The following is a 13,998-nucleotide window of genomic DNA, read 5'->3' on the forward strand; positions in this document are numbered from 1 at the left end:
AGAACCTCAGTTTGATTTGAAGAAATACAGAGCTTTTGCAAATGTAGGTGAAATCTATGTACCACTCTTATTTTAAGCAGTCTCTGAAAAAAAAAAAAAATTGTATGTTTCTGAGCCGTCAGTGTCATTTGAGATACTTGTAATTAATATTTTCATACCTCAATTTCCAATTGTGTAAAATAGAGGTTAATAGAAATATAACATTGGCAAAAGGGACTGTTTGAGTGAATTCTTTCTTGTTTGTGAGGAATTCGGGTAGGCACATACATACTCTGGTCATGTTAGACAAGCCCATGAGTAGACTATCAATGAATTTGGATTATAACGTGTAATAAATAAGCTACAGATGCAGGCTATGAACTGTGAAGGCAGTATTGAACATCTTATTAGTCAGCAAGCACCATAGGATGTGTGCTGGACATGGTGGGAGTCTTACGGGAAGACAGCAAGCCTTAGTTTAAAGGGGATCTAATCAGTAAGAAGGCAACCTGTTCTTGAAATGTTATTTAGGTGATGGTTTAGTATAGTTTAATACTTTTAAAAAACTTTCAGCAGCTTTTTTTTTTTTTTTCAGTTACATCTTAGTATGTGATGGAAGCATGTATTATTGGTATGCTTCCATCTATATAATACTATGTAATTTGTTACTTCAGTTAAACCATCTTTACATCAATCCCAGTGACCAGTATCTCATATTGAGGGAAAAAGTGTAAAAAGGCTATGAAGTTCTTGTCTGTTATATAATACTGTATGCAGGATGATCAGTAATCTCTCTGATTCTTACTGCAGACTAGTTTAAAGTCTGTAAAGTAAGACTTGTCTCTGATGTCAGTGGGAACGACTGCATGTAAAGTATTTGGTAATTCTTGAATTCTTCTCATTTTGGGCCTATGTAGCAAAAAAAAAAAGGGGTAGACAATATTTTCTGGATTCTTGTTCTTGTCATGATGCTTGATCAAAGATTACCACTAAATAGTATAGACAGTTGTGTCACTGTTTGTACATGTGTCTTTATACAGATTCATTTTCAACAGCTGCTGGGCTGCTGGTCTGCTGACTGCACCTGATGTTACTTGCAAGTTCTTACAGTCATTTCTCAACAGACTCAATAGCCACAGCAACCAAGTGTCATCAGCAATGTTAGCTAATTCTTCCTCTTTCTCCAGGGCATTCATTACAACACACATTCCCAAACAGATCCTTGCAACATTTTATTGCTTAATTCTTTTTCTTGGTTTTGATACAGAAAAATAAGAGATTTTCTGCTAGATTAGGTCAATCCAAGCAGCAAGCTCTGGGGAGCTGTACTGTGGTAGTAGCTTGACCACCCTGACCATGGCGTTGATAGAACAGAATGAGGCTCTGCATATCACTTAACTGCAGCACAAAGCCCTGCAATTTACTTAAGGTGATGATGGAGGTAGGTTTACTCTTATGATAGACAGATGAGCCCTGCAAGTCTTGCCATGGTCACTTAAAGCATCATCACACCCAGCATTACCCTGAGGGTTGCTCTGTCAGAATTAGGGTGGTCTAACATAGCCATCAGAAGAGACCATGTGCCCATCCTTCAGCTGCCACAGTTAGTGTCTCACATTCAGCTCAAAGCCACCTTCAGCAGCAGAGCAAAGGGCAGTAGCTCTCCACTGGAGTAAAGGGCTGTGGGTGTGAGTTGCTTTTTGCCAGTTCCCTCTCATCAGGAGTAATATGTGCAGGTGGTAACACTTTAAATCAGCACAGCATTACTACTGAAGGATGTTTCTGAAAGCATTTAAAGACTGGTCTGTGCACTAGATCACCTCCAGTTTCGGGATATTTTCGCTTCTGATGGCTTTGCTCTGGTGGCAGTGGCCTCTGGAACAAGGACAGAGCAGACAAGTCATAATTTACAGTACAGCAGCAAGGTCCATCAGAGTACTCTCTAAAATGCCTTAAAATGAAGCAAGCATAATGCAGAACATTGCAGCCAAGATCTCTGGGATCTTAGGGCCTTGGCTTAAAGCATACTAACATGAATTTTGGGGGGATTTTTTTGGTTGCATTGAATTTGTCTAAATTAATTGATTCTTTTTTCCTGCAAGGGAGGAGTTTTTGCCTGGAGACTGTAGAAAATGTGCACACTCTTCTGGAGATGGTCTTCCTGAATGTGCAATTACAAAAATGCCTTCCTTTACCTATTGATTTTAGGAGAAGAATGCACTTTCTGGTTTCCTTCCTTTTCCTTGATTGCTGCTTCTCCTTCACCATCTGCCCAACTGTCACCTTTCTGGATTGGAAGTGCTACAGGATCTTCCCTTCAGACCTCATCTGCTTCATTTTTAAGTATTTGCTGAAGTGGTTCAAGCAGTTCTTGGCAAGAGACTACTCCCCGACCGTGTGACTTGGTGGATTTGTGACACCTGTCTCTTGCTGTTTCATCATGTGTTGCAAACTTTGTCATATGAGGGTGGAATTGCTGGTAGGAAGTACGGGCTTCATTAATGAGTTCTGTTTCACAGCTAATCCATGTTTACTGATTGACGTGCATATGTATTTTAGTTTCACTTGTCCCATCTTATATCTCTGTTGCTATTTTCTGTCACACTCCTACCTTTTGCATTTTATGTACAGATCCAGCTGGACTAGGAGTTAGCTGTTGCTGAAAGAGGCAAACTGTCTTTCCCCTGCCCCAGCTGTATAGCACATTCTTATCACTTCCCTCTTGTATCACTCAGTTGTTTATTATCAAGTAATACGTAACAAACAAACTAATTGATTTAATGTTATTGGATCTAAAATTAATCTCTGAATATTAATTATAAGAATCCATTATAATTATCATTATAAGAACTTTTCTGTGAAGAAATGTGGAATTTGAGAAATTTTCTTCTGTGTTTTGGACTTTCTAGCAGACAGAATACAGATTCACTAACTGGTTTTACACATCCCGGAGTGGCAGAGCCTGGAAGATCCCCCTGGAGATCATCTAGTCCACCTTCCAGCTCAGAGGAGGGTCAGTTTGAGCAGTTGGGTTTTGAGTATCTCCCATGGATGAAGACTTCACAACCCCTCTGGGTAAGCTGTGCCAGTGTTTGACCACCCTCGCAGTAAATATAGTTTCTTCTAATGTCTTAAAAAGAAGTGGTTTATTTCGCTTAAGGCATTTTTGTATGTTTAAGCTTAGCTCAGACTTACAGATCTGTCTGCCTGTAGATGGTAAATGATTGTATGTTTTCTCTGTGCTTAGGTTTTTTGTTCCTAAACATCCCAAGATAAAATGAAGGAACTACAAATGCCACAACACATATGAGGACACCTTCTGGATAAATGGGTTTGCTACTGTGTGCATTTCACTGAGAGCTCTATTGAGAGAACAAAACCCCTGCAAAGATCTAAGCAAGTGTTTCATTTTAGATAGTGAAAGCAATTCCCCAAAGTTTTGTTGTCCAGATAAAGACCAAGGAAGTGCAATATTTCAGTCATAAATATGTAAGGTTAGTTTCCTGTAAGAAATTAGTACCTGTGTCTTAGCCAGAATCCTGTTACGGCATTACTTATTGGAAGACCATTCCGTATCATAGAATCATAGAATGGTTGGTTTTGGAAAGGACCTTAAGATCATCTAGTTCCGACCCCCCACCCTGTGCAGAGACACCACAATTAAATTTCGTGATCTACATATGAGACTGCTGTAATTTGATCTGAATTTTCCTTTAAAATGGTCTGGGAGCTATAGTGTTAAGAAATGACATCTGTCTTGTTGAGTTGAGGGAAGGTAATGCAACCAATAGCACTCAACTTTATCCCGTGCTGTTGTCTGGCAACCTGATAACTACAGATAAAAATTCTTATTCCTGTATTTACATAGGCATTTGTAGTCTCCTTCCTGAACAATCTTTTCTTACTGGCTGTGGCTAATTATTCCTTGTCCTAGATCCAGAGGCCACCTCTGAATGAGGAACTGGAAAGAGTCAACACAGTTCAGAAATCCCATTTATGTAATGCTTTTCAAATCCTTGTTATGATATTCAGAAAATAAATAATTGATTTATTTAATTACTATGGCTTCTTCTCTCTTTTATCATAATGCTTTGGATTATTTTTTATCGTTTGCAGGATGATTTGCTGTGAGAATAGCTGATTTCTTGGCTAAATGTAATTTTAATTTGTATGTAGCTAGCTTAGTGGTTTTCACAATCTGTATTTTGATAGCACTGTGACAGTGCAGGTTATATTTATGCCAGTTAACAAATCATATAGTTTTCTGTGACTGAAAACAGACTGAGACATGCCCAACCTGTTGTACTGCATTCATTCAGGTGACCTGCCCCAAAAGTTATTTGACACATCAGTAAAGAAGGAATACTGAAAGCAACTGGATCCAGTTTTTGTGAAGTCTCTGCCTGCCTAGCCCCTCTGAACGAAATATTTTTCTACAAAAAAGAACTATCAGGTAGGATACGAATTGTGTGGTATGAACGCATGAATCAAATGTCTGTACAAGGAGAAAGCAGTTGATGGCTCCCAATAGTGGATACACAGGAACATCATGGATGAGATAAGGTTTCTGCTCAGTAGGAAATTGTTAGGGTGAGAGCTCAGCCATCAACACAAGAAAAAGGACTTATATGACAGAAAAGGTAGGGTTACTGTTATCTAGCTGAAATACTAACAAACTTGAGAGTGTTATGAAATAGAAGCTAAGAATGAGATGGGATTGGGCATCTCAGAATTGTCATAACAATCCTCTAAAAGCAGAAGATGTTGTGGTTGGAGATTCTTTGCCCTGTTTCTCTTGCTTTTTGTGGTAAGCTGTCTCAAAGAAGGGTTTCATTAGAGTTTCAGCATGCTGCTGGCTTAGGTTGGGCCCTGCAGAGATTGTATTAGGAGATCTTAAGGTGCCTCAACCCCAGACAGGGGCCTTTATGGGTCCTTTAGAACCAGAGTTAGAGACAATGCCTCATATTCATCTGGAAGTCCTTAACAGACTTGTTTTCATAGGCAGGAATGTGCTTAGATCGTAATGTTAACTATGTCAGAACGTGTTTTTTTTTTTTTTAACAAAAATTACTATACCAGGGTAATCTTAACCGTCAAACTGGGATGTGTATACTTTGCATTGTGCATTGTTTCCTTTTATGTACTGTTTGTCATTAACAGTCTTGGCATGACTGCTTCACAGGTAGTAAATATATTTTGGCATTATTAAAGCAGTTCCACTTCCTTTGCAGGCAAAGCCTCAGAGATGGTATCTCTGGAGAGGGACATTGGAACTGACGAAAAGTTGCCAACTGCTATTTAACTGTTAACCAGCATGCCAGGTACCATCTTTCTGAGTCACCATCCCTGACCACCTCTGCATTAAGATTTACACTGGCCTGCTCTGGTCCATAGGTCATTATTTTGGCAACTGTAAAAATTGAGTTATAAAAAATTACTGTGTTATTTTTCTCTTTTTTTAGTTCATTATATGTGTTCAGCTAAAAATAAAAGGAATTGGAGAAAGCAGTTTAAAGACTTGTGTTTCTTCTATGTGAAAATCCATGTAACAATATAAATAATTCTTGACAAGGTAGCTAGCTGATTTCCCTTAGCAAGATATCCATATGGGATGCACTTCTGAGGATATACCAGATTAGCTCTGCTGCTGCAGCCAGTGTTCATGGATATAAATTCATGGATGCTGAACTTGTTGCTGCCACTATGTAAGCAGATTGTTTATCACAGAAGTTTTGGACAGGCACAGAAGCTTCTATAATTAAAGTTGTAGCATCTGCACAATAGTTATACACTTTAAATTGCTGTTCCTCAGCATCACCTCCCTCTATTGATCTTCAAACCCACAGAAAGTGAAATTGAAAATACAAGCAGTTCAGGAAAAAAAATCCATTAAGGCTTGTAAAGAGTACAGGATACTGCATGGTTTCCAGTGTAAGGGCAGGGCTACAATATTTTTTCCTATCTCACAGGAACATTCTAAGAGGCATCTTAATACTGTGTGATAGAAAGGGACATAAATCTTTATGGAAAAAATGAAATTATGCATTAGCAGTCTGCAGCAGAAAAGACATAGGTTGTAAAGTCTTTGAAAAGCCCTTCTCCAATGCCCCCAAGTCATTTAAATCATATTATAGTCTTCGGGGAATATTAGAGCTGCAAAAACTAGCCTGGCCATAACTTTGTGTAAGGGATAAATTAAACACAGCTATTGACTGTTCAGAAAATAAAGGCCCAGTTTGCATTAACAAGGTTGAACTGGATGATTTTATTTCTTTTGGAAAAGCACTTGGATCCTTTTTTTTTCTGTGTTTTACAGAAAAAAAAAAAAGGATGTAATGTTTCAGGTGGCTGCTGCATTCTATGTTTGAGCCTTTACTTGAAGAAAAAAAGATTCAGGGATAACATTCTAGTACAAAGATTGGGGGTATACCTTGTTTATTTCCAGGACCAATATTATTAAATGGATTTGAAAGAGAACCATCCAAAGATTATTTTTACCAGTAACAGAAAAGCTTTCTTGAATGGAGTGCTTCGCACTGAGCATAATCATACTGCCTAAACAGACCCTGTTTAATGAGATGACTGACCTTAAATGTAGACATAACAGAAACTTGGATTCTTCAGTTACTTTAATTTGATGACTTATTTATGATAAACTCCTTTAGGAGTGAAATACTTGAAAATGAGCCCAGGGAAGAGATTGCTCTGTACCCAGCCTCCCAGTCAGGGCTGGCTATGACAGCACTGCATTGGTGGGGAGGAAAATTTTTTGGATGTGCAAGGACAGTGAAATGGCACTGCTGCCATCCTGGTGCAGAGCAACTGGGACCCCTTCCTGGGGCCACAGGTCATGTGGTGGCCTCACCATACTATGGGGGTCCTTGGAGTACCTGTGCAAGCTGCTGATCCTGGACTGGGTCCTTCAGTGGCATCGCAGTACTTTCCAGTTCCTCTTCTTGTACCATGCTGTGTACACCTAGGAAGTGCAGCAGGGAGTTTGGTTCCTTGGGCACAGTGAGGGGAAAAAAAAAGGCAGTCGCTGGGGGAAAACAGGTTGGTTGTGGCAAGGTGGTGTCATGCTACACAGGGGATAGGAGCACTGGAATGCCAACTGCTCTTTGGAGGCCTCATGGAAGTCTCCTCCTGCAGCAGAGCCCAGCCTGCCCAGATACAGTGGGTGGGTGGGCAAGTGGTGCTCAGCCACTGCCCTCCTGCACAAATGGAAATCAATGCAGGCTAGTCAAGGGTAGGAAAGGTCAGGCTCTGAATGGGCAAACAAATCCATGTCCTGCACCGCTTCTGAGAGTGGATCCTTCTCTTCCTCATTGCTTGCTTTGCCTTTCAAAGGAGTGATGTATACTTTCTGAGTCCTTGTACTAAGCACCAGATACTGTCTGTAGGTGTGGAGAAAACTTTTGAAAAGATTGAAGTGGCTTACAGTCAGCAATGCTACCTTCTCCACAGGTACAACCAATTCCTGTATAAGAAGGGTGGCAGAGCTGAGCGAAGAGTGGAGCTGAGCTGCGTGATAACTTACGAGTTACATTTCTTTATGGTTCAGTTACTGAATCGTGCCCCTGTTTCTCTGTTAGGAGGCAGAAGTCTATTTCTGTGAGTGATCTGCATCAGGAAGCAAGTGCTATACTGTAGATACCATGCCTAGGGAGAGCTTTCCAGACAGACTTTCCAAGGAGAAGTATGATTAAAATGCTAATGTGTTTTATATCAGTTCCTCTCCTTTTGTATGATGCTGCTCATACCAAAGTCAGTGGGAGAATTCACCCATTTAAATGGTGCTTTCACTGACATGTCTGGCATTCATTTTTGTTTTGCTGACCTGCCTTCTGTTTTTTGCCCAGAGGCCACCCAGCTGCTGGTTGGTGGACATCCTTGGGTGCAGTAGGCAGACAGCACCCGAGTCTAAAGGAGCTTCTGACAGGCCAGCAGTTTCATGGTCAGTCTGGATGGCCCCATAAAGCTGGGATCATGAGCAGAAAGCACTGTCAAGCTTCCAGTCTTACTGAACAGTTTATGTTTTGTAGTTACTTCACGGGAGAAAGGAGCAGAGTGTGGGAAGCTGGTACCGGCAACATCACCTATGATTTAGGGTTGTCAGGGGGGTCTGAAGGCTGTATGAAGACTATTGGCACAAAGTCTGGGAATTGTTCAGAGCTTCAGGCATGTCCCGCCTTATGCAGAGCTGGAGAGCAGCCCGAGGGCTGTGACAAACCAGTCAGACTCAACTAAAAGTAGAACTATTTATGGGTGGTTGTCTGTTTTCTCTTGTGACTCGTGGATGTTGTCTTTTGCTCACCAAGGCTCTGAGCCTTATCAGTTTGCACTTAAATATAGCTTTCCCAGGTTTTAAAATCTGCTATTTTCCCAGAGGAATGTCTGTTCCTGGCATGTAGCCCTCCTTCTCTTTTATTGTACTGAAAATCATTGCACTCACTGAGTGTTGGTAAGGTGTGGTAGACGACCAGCAGTCCCCTCCTCTCTGCGTTCAGGTTGAGGGCATAGCGGTTCATTTGAGCCTACCTTTTCTGATGCCTTGTGCCTTCAGTTTCTTCATCACAGCCCTTGCCATGATCCTGAAATATCTTGCCAAGTAGAGAGCAATGGAGGAGGTTTGCCTTCCCTACAGTCTGAGGCAGGTGGTACTGGGAATTACAGAAGCAAGTGCATGTAGAAAGGGTAGTGTTGTGGCATGTGACGCCTACGTGTACCCAGTTCTCATATATCTTTCTGTCACGGACAATGCCTAAGTGCATGTGCCAAAGCTGTCAAGATAAGTGCTGTTTTTGCATGTAATCTCTAATTTAGCCAAATACTGTGCTTGCAGGGAAATTTTATCAAGAAAAACCCAAAGGACTAGACTAAATAATATCCATAAGTGACATTTTAAATAGAGATGTACAGCATTTTGTTTAACTTCATAATTAGTTACTGATATAGGTACTATAAAACACAACTTTATTGCATTTTTTTTTAATAAGAACTTAATTTTCCACATCTGAAAAAACTTCATTCTGTACGATTCCACTTTCAAAGCAAGCCTTACACTCACATAATTCTTTGAATCATTCAAAACTGCAGTGCATTTATGTATTTGTTACTGCAAGTGTTCTGTGGCTAATGACTAATGGCTAATTCAGCTGTTGTCTCCTAAGTTCTGTTACTGTCACTTCAGGTCAGAGAGATCAAAGGTCTGGTATTTTAAGGAATTTGGCGCTTCTAGATAAAAACATTCTGCATTCCATGCATGTTCAATCTCTAAAGATAAGTAGGGAGGAATATGGTAAGCCCCTGCTATCTCTGTGGAAAGGATAGTCAGAATGTAATTGGTATAATTACCTTGCATGGTAGTTTGCGTTCATCAGCATACCTTTATTTTTCTTTTTAATTGTTATAAAGCCTTTCGTACTTATTTTTTTGTACTGAGTATATGAGCATCTGATGCCTGCTGCTGTGAAAATTTTGTCACTGGAACAACTGTTTCTTGAGCACTTGAGTTCTTCAGGCAGAGTCCTATCAATGATTATAGCTTTGGGGGCTTTAAACTGAAGTTATTTTAACATACGGTAATGTTACTTGATAGTTTCCTCTGGGAATCCCACCCACTGTTAGCTGCAAACAGCTATACGAAGAATGCTGTTCTCATGGCTCAAACACTTGTAATGCTGTCCCACCCAAACTAACCTCAGCCTGAGAATGACTTCTAATCCATGAACGAAATAAGGAGTGGATTTTATGTTACTGTCCCTCTGATTTAAATCTACTTCTTCCAAACAAGTTAGTATTTAACTTTCTTTATTTTACTCTTAACAAAAATATAATCATATAGTTATAAAAAAGACAGGTGTTCAGTTTGTTACTGTACAAAAGAAACACATCACTAATTGCTCTGAATTCTGTTAGTGCAATCAGATGGAACATGGAGTGTTTAAGGATACATTTTTCTTAAGTGAAGGAGAAAACTGGCTCACATTAGGTGAAACATTAATGGCAATTTCACTAAAATGAAATCGTCTTGGTGCTGCAGTTCTTTCTAGCTGCACTCTAGTTTTAAAACTAGAAACCATCCTAGCAATTCATCCTAGCATGGTAGCAGGACTGTTTGTAAAAAGCATCAATTTCATCACGCATGTGCATGGATCGCAAAATTCCAGAAGTGTCCCAAGTTAACCCATCATGATAATGAAAGATTTTTAATTTTATGAGAATCTCTGGGTAATTTCCTCTGTAACGCTTCTCCCCTCATTTCCATACTGCTGCTGCTAGCGTTCTGTACCAGATGCTGTTCTGTGTGCATGAAAGCAACAGCCTCCTGATTGTTTTGTGACTGAAAACTTGTCTACCTTTCCTAAGTATACAGTTAGTCCAATAAAACCTATTTCACATTTCTTCAAATCTCACTCCTTTTCTATCACTAGGCCATCCCTCTGACATTACTATTACAGACACCTTTACATGCTCTGTGCCCCAGATGCTCCATTTTTTATTTTTCTTGAATACGATGCTGTCCTTATGTGTGCCAGGTGTGGTTAATGAGGGTGTGTGACATGGATTCAGTGCTGTCTTATTCATTTGATATCTCTACCTCCTGGGGAATCTGTCAGCATTTATATTCCTGTGGAGAATCTGTAAAAGTGGGGTCAGATAATACTACTGTGGTGTGATGGTTTTGTTGTCTATACATACATAATCAGAGAGAGAGAGAAGGCCTGTTCCAGTTCAAAGAAATAATAGGTATCTGCCTTCTCTGTAGAATTAGAGAGAAACCTGTGCATGATAGGTAAGAAAAAGATGAGCTTGCTATCAGCTGCTAATATTGCCATTCCTCTCCCTTCACATATAGCAGCAACCAGACGGATGGAGGCAGTGGCCCTTCCCCTGTTTTCAAGGGAACTTTGCTCTGTCCTGGCAGTCTAGGTGTTTGACAGTTTTAGGTTGGTTCTGAAGCTGCAGGTGGGATTCTGCTGTTTAAATGTAGCCCTTTGGTGCCACCTGAGATGCCTTGGGTGCCTATAGGTGTCTCATCAGCCCCATATGTCACCACTTCTTGTGTGACTAAATAGGACAGGATACCAATGTGTATGTTATTAAATCCTTTTCCTGTGTCTCAAAACAGTGTGCAAAGAGAAGAGCAGTTTGAGATCACCACCACTGGTTTTGTTGCCTGGATCCATTCAGCCATCTGCTTTTGGCTCTTCTTCTCATCATACTTGCGCTGTGGTACAGGTTTATGCTTGAATAGATATACTGGTGGCCAAAAGGGGCAATGCTTTGGCTATTTTTGCCCTGGCATCCCACTGCTGCCCTTAGTGCTGAAGCAGTCTGCTTTGGAGTCAGCTCAACAGTGGTGCTGGAGCAACAGACCCAGTAGGAACACTGAAGAGAGCAAGGGATGTGTCTGGTCAGCTGGCAGCTACCCTGTGGCTCAGCCCTGTCACAGAACTGCCTGGTTGGGCACCCACTTGGCCCTGCAAGTTGTCTTGTCTTTGGCTCTACACATCCAAAGTAACAGAGCTGCTCCAGAACAAAGTGGATCACAACTGCCACAAAAGTCAAATATTGTCTGAAGATAAATCATGCACAAAGGAGCTGGGGCTAAGAAGTTAAATTCCAGGAAAGATTAAATGAATCAGAAAGCAGGCCCTTTGGAGGATGCATTGCGACACACGTTCTTTGACAGAATTCTTGCCCTAGAGCCCCCTGGCAATCTGCAGACCTTCCCAGACTAAACCTAAGAGTTCCTGTATATAAACACGGGACAGGCTCTGAAGGAAATCTGGACCTCTGTGAAAAGCCTCTTTGTGCCAGTCTGCAAGGGCTAGACAATTCTTAGGCAGCAGAACTGTGGACAGGCACAACTCCTCCAGTGGTGTGGCTCTGATAGCACCGCAAGTGGCTGTCTCTGCTGGTGGTTCTGAGACCCCCACCCTGCAGCGGAGGGAGACTCGCAGTTACTCGAGCGTCTGGCAAACATAAAGCCTTACGTAGCGCTTAGGGCTCACTCTCTCTGACCTCTTTCTGCCTCTCCTGGTGCAGGAAGGTGGATGGTTTCCAGCTGAAACAGTGAATGGAAAATTCCTGCTAAGGAAGAAAAAAGTAGAGGCTTGATTTTGGTAAAGACTGTAGTGATAGGCTGGGGCCAAAACTAGTATGGCCAGGGCATGGGCTGGTGCTGTCCCACTGTACCTGGTGCGTGTGAGGGATGCAGAGATGCTTCTGCTGCTGTCAGGCTGTGGGGGTGTGGAGCGAGTCAGGGATCCTCACTGCTTTCTGTGGTTGTTGCCTTCTTACTGCACCAAGTGATGCTCAGGAAAAAGCAGAGCTCAGCACTGAAACCAAGCTGGGCACAGTTTGTGTTTGGAGAGGAGGTCCTTTAAGGAGAATGCAGAGAGCATCTGAATTACTTCACCACCCACAGAAATACTCTACAAATAAAGTTGTGTCATGTGGGAATGGTGTAATCTTGAATGTCTATCGGGGAAAGCACCCAAAAATTAGTGTTACATTAATTATTAATGACAGCTTTGGCTGAATTTGAAAGCATATCCTAAAGGTGAAAAGCAATCTTAGATTAGCAGTGTTTCTGGATCAGCCTTAGGACCTGTAGGCTTCTTCAGGCATTGTTGAGAAGGTTTTGTTTTCCTTTATATGTGGGTAACGCTTCTTTCCTGTTGCTAGTGTTACTCTGCCTCTGTTTATTGGTTGCTATTCCTAAAAACAAATACAGGCTTCGAAAGCCCTTTGGAAGATTTGTGGCATTTGACAATACGACAAATGAGGCCAACAAATATTAGAAAGAGCTATTAAAGTGGTTTATTTCTGGTGTCTGAAGAAGCATCTACCCTCTTGTTCTAAGGCTTGGGACGTTCTGCCTGTTGTGTTTCTCCCTCTGCCACAGACTTCATCTTCTGCAGGTACTAGTGGAAGGTTTCATAACATACTGTTTGTTTCAGTCCCTTGCTCTGAGATCTTGGTACAGCTTTGCACTTTGCATCTTTATAAATAAATCAGTTTTCACAAATGAATCAGCTATTGTTTGAGAGTATTTTAATGGCATCTAAGTTAAAAATCATGATCTTTAAATGTTTTGCTTGGGGCTTTTTGACCTGCTGTACAATTCATGTCCAAGGAGGTATAAAGACGAAATAGAACAAAAAGCCTCGCTGAGCTGCAGTTGTAACATGTATCCTCGTTATTATTCTTCATGACTCTTGATGTAATCACAGGATGGAGGAGTCACGTTCTTTGGCAGCTGAGGTCTCAGCACTGCAGAAGCACAAGACTGAAATGGCCCAAAGCTTTTACATGACAAGAAGTAACAAGTGGAGGTATGTAACGGAGCACAGGGAAGCAGCAAAACATTAGGATGTGAAGAGATGTGTATGTGCCCAGATCTTGCTGGTCATCTTAAAGCTGTTCCCTGCAGATTTTCCACAACACTCCTGGAGGCAGAGTCATTTGCAGCACAACAACCTCTATATTTGTCAGTGTGGTGGGCTGTGGACATCTCATAAGATACATCTCAGAGCCTGCTGTAATGCTCTTGCCTATGATATTTTAATAGTTCTCTCTGTTTTGTTAAGAATGTACAATTGAGGCTTTTCTGGTCCTTTTTGGCAAAGAAGACCCCCTGGGCTCAATCCTATGCTGGGAGACATCCAAGGTTTTGCTTTACTCTCTTTTTTGGAGTGAGACCTCCAGGAGCAGTCATGCACCTCATTCCACACTTAAAATAGCAAACCCCTTTCTGTGGAAAAGTAAACTCTCCCAGTTCCTGAGGAAAATAATGCTACTGAGTAGTACCTTGTGGGCTTCAGTACCATGCATATGACAGGGAGTACATGCTTCAAAATACAAAAGTAAGAATTTAAGGATTGCATAAGAAAAAGCTGACAAACAAGACAGATTAAACACAAGTAAAAGCATTTCCCCCTGACCAGTTCCACCAGCTTGGCTGAAGTCAGGTTGAGTGGTAGGGTTGTCTATAGCAGGAGGGCAGAAGCC

The 13,998-nt window shown here is 41.2% G+C and overlaps 1 long non-coding RNA gene across 2 annotated transcripts; it reads left to right on the forward strand.

The window, feature by feature from the left end:
* Nucleotides 1–633: 633 nt before the first annotated feature.
* LOC133278546 (uncharacterized) lies at nt 634–3,452 on the forward strand. Of its 2 annotated transcripts, XR_009746591.1 has the most exons (3): nt 659–2,465; nt 2,889–3,054; nt 3,227–3,452. It is a non-coding gene; the product is annotated as an uncharacterized LOC133278546 (long non-coding RNA). The 2 variants fall into 2 exon arrangements; XR_009746590.1 differs by having other exon boundaries at nt 634–3,054.
* Nucleotides 3,453–13,998: the final 10,546 nt, after the last annotated feature.

The sequence above is a fragment of the Pezoporus flaviventris genome, unplaced genomic scaffold (genome assembly GCF_033815535.1).
Source record: "Pezoporus flaviventris isolate CSIRO_AGI_PZ_B2104156 unplaced genomic scaffold, CSIRO_AGI_Pfla_v1 ptg000066l, whole genome shotgun sequence".
NCBI lineage: Eukaryota > Metazoa > Chordata > Aves > Psittaciformes > Psittacidae > Pezoporus > Pezoporus flaviventris.